This window comes from Bubalus kerabau, chromosome 12 (genome assembly GCF_029407905.1).
Source record: "Bubalus kerabau isolate K-KA32 ecotype Philippines breed swamp buffalo chromosome 12, PCC_UOA_SB_1v2, whole genome shotgun sequence".
NCBI lineage: Eukaryota > Metazoa > Chordata > Mammalia > Artiodactyla > Bovidae > Bubalus > Bubalus kerabau.
In genome coordinates this window covers 74696646-74699644 of record NC_073635.1, presented here as the reverse complement: position 1 = coordinate 74699644, position 2999 = coordinate 74696646, and the positions used below count along the sequence as shown (strand labels likewise).

General features: G+C 44.7%; 1 long non-coding RNA gene across 1 annotated transcript; it reads right to left on the bottom strand.

Annotated features, from left to right (window-relative positions):
- Positions 1-323: 323 nt before the first annotated feature.
- LOC129624665 (uncharacterized) lies at positions 324-2926 on the bottom strand. The gene is made up of 2 exons (XR_008701092.1): positions 2788-2926; positions 324-1968 (listed from the first exon to the last, which is right to left on the bottom strand). It is a non-coding gene; the product is annotated as an uncharacterized LOC129624665 (long non-coding RNA).
- Between the last annotated feature and the right edge of the window lie 73 nt (positions 2927-2999).

Sequence of the window (2999 nt, the reverse complement as noted above, 5' to 3'; positions counted from 1 at the left end):
TCCAGGCAAGAATACTAGAGTAGCCCTTGCCTACTCCAGGGGATCTTTCCAACGCAGGGATCAAACCCAAGTCTCTTGTCTCCTGCATTGGCAGACAGGTTCTTTACCACTAGAAAAGTAGGGGTTTCCCATTGTAGACCTGAGAAAGTTTAGGTAATATATGAAGCATCTAGAGCTCTGGTCCCCTGGCTCCACATCCACACTTCTCTGTACAATTCGACAATGGATCTCAACATTTCTTCTAAATGTCCTATTAGTTAATGTTCAGAAAAGAATAGTAGGAAGTTTCAAAAGAACTTGGTTAAAAGCAAAAAAGATAGAAGCTGAAGGGACTGAGTGTATTTGGCAGTTTGGAGAAAGTATGTAACTGAAAAATTACAAATTTCAACTCTAATTGTCTTATTGTTTGCAACAAAAAAATTTTAAACATGCATGAGATATCAAGAAAGTAGTATATCTCCATCATGTCCATCAGTAGAAATTATCAGCATTCTGTTATTCTTATAGTTGGCCTTATTTAAAATGTTTGAATACATTAGGCTTTCCTTAAAATAATTTCCCATCCAGCTTTATTGAGGTATTATTGACAATCAAAAATGTATATATTTAAGATGTACAACCTAATGACTTAAGACACATATATACATTGTGAAATACCACAGCCAAGTCAATCAACATAGCCATCACTTCACACTTTAACTATTTTCCTTTTTTCCTTTTTATGTTGAGAAACTTCAAGATCTAGTCTCTTAAAAAATTAAACATACACAGAATATTGCCAACTGTAGCCACACTGCTGTATACTAATTTTGCAGAACTTACTTATCTTGCATAACTGAAGCCAAAAGCCATTATTACCAACACTCTGTTGTTAATAGCCAAGATACATGGGAAATTATCAAAGAATAACAAAATGATCTTGTTATAAGCACCACAAACTTTAATCTTTGTTTACGGTAGGAGGAGAAACTGCTGAGCTGGTAAGATGATCACACAAATGACTAAAGACAAGAATGGGAGTCCAGGATTTTGTTTGTTCAGTTCTACAGTGATTCCAAAAGTGTATTCTAGACACTTTTCATGCATACTGTCCATCTACCAGTACTGGACTTGGACTTGAGTTCAAATCAGGATTTGTCATTTACTAATTTGAAGAACTTAGACAAGTAACTGTCCTTAAGCCACATCTTTCTCATCTGTAAAAATAGGAATTATAGTACCTTCTTGAATAGGGCATTGTTACAAAAGTAGTGAGGTAAGTTTTCCAGAAACGTCCATAACCTGTGTTCTGTAACATATGTCACTGTCATTCCACTAGGCCCTGGAGCACATGATAAAAAAATCATAAGGCAGTCTCTCTCCCCTCTCCCTCATCCATGTTCCCCTTTCCCAATCTAAGAGAGCAGCAAAAAGCCCACAGAGGTCCCTACATAGTACAAAATGTGAGATGCCAACCGCCTGTCTCCAGGAGCAGCATTCATTCATCTTCCAAAATCATTCAGGTTCCTCTATTCCTCTTTTACTTTTCTTTAGCTCTTGCAGCTCTACACACATAATCTGTGCTAAACCCTGCAGTTGTGTGAGGTCAAATGCTTGCCTACAACCTGTGGTTGTGTTCTACCTACGTTTCTGTGTCCAAGGTACAGTCAGGCCAAACAAATGGAAATGTTGGCATTTGGAGCAGAGAAAGGTTTATTGCAGGGGTCATGCTAGGAGTACAGGCAGCTCATCCTTATAAAATCCAAACTTCCTGATGGATTTCAGGGGAGAGGTTTTAAAAGCAAGGTGAGGGAGAAAGTCCAGGGAATGTAATCAACTCCTACACCATTCTGGTTGGTTGAGGGTGAGATAACAGAGTAGGATCACAGGGTTTAACATCATCAGTCTTTTGGTTCCAGCTGGTCTGGGTGCTTCCTGCTTAAGGCCATGATGCAGTGACCTTCTTCCATCTGGTGGGGGTTTTAATATCTGCAGAGCAATTCAGAAATGTCCATCAGACACTGTCATCTATGTGCTTCAGAGAGAAGCTAAAGATTTTGTGACTGCTATATGGCCTATTGGAGAAGGCGACAGCACCCCACTCCAGTACTCTTGCCTGGAAAATCCCATGGACGGAGGAGCCTGGTAGGCTGCAGTCCATGGGGTCACTAAGAGTCGGCCATGACTGAGCGACTTCACTTTCCCTTTACACTTTCATGCATTGGAGAAGGAAATGGCAACCCACTCCAGTGTTCTTGCCTGGAGAATCCCAGGGATGGGGGAGCCTGGTGGGCTGCCGTCTATGGGATTGCACAGAGTCAGACACGACTGAAGCAACTTAGCATATGGCCTATTTATTGTTTAATTTTTGGTTACTACATGTTCACGTCTTCCAATCACTAATTCCTGAGCCAGCCTTTTGTGGCTTAGAGGAGGCCGAGGAGACTAAAACTTTTCTATAAACAAGGGACAGGGAGAGGGCATGGGGTGGGGGTAGTGTCTATCACAGGAGGGCCCCACAGGGTCCTGCTCCATTCCAGTTGTAGAACCTCCCACAGAGCCCTCCTTTGGTCCTGATGAGGGCAGCCTGCCCAGATGGTGGGGTGCTATCTCCTACCAACTTTCGTCAGGTCTTCACCACAGCTGAGGGGGGTTTCGAAGCAGACGGGGCTGATAGAGCCGATCCCTCCCTTCTCCATTCTCTGGTTGGGTGGGTGCGCTCAGAGCACGCCCTTTGGTAGAGTTTGCAGGCAGGGCTAGGTTGTGGACGCCTGGGGGTCCTGTACGTTGTGTGGGCAGTTCCCCTACCCGCCTCCATCAGCTGTGCCTGCGGCCTCGCCTCACACCTGCGTGTGGCCCCTGGCAGCCTCCTCCTGGCCGCCCCTTCGTCCTGCTGCCCCCACCGCTCCGACTCCAGACGGCTGAGGGTCAGAGCGTGAGGCCACGGCATCCCAAAAGCGCCCCACTCCCAGAGCCGGTGGTTCTGTCTCCCAAAGAGAGGACCCCGCTGTGTCTGAGCC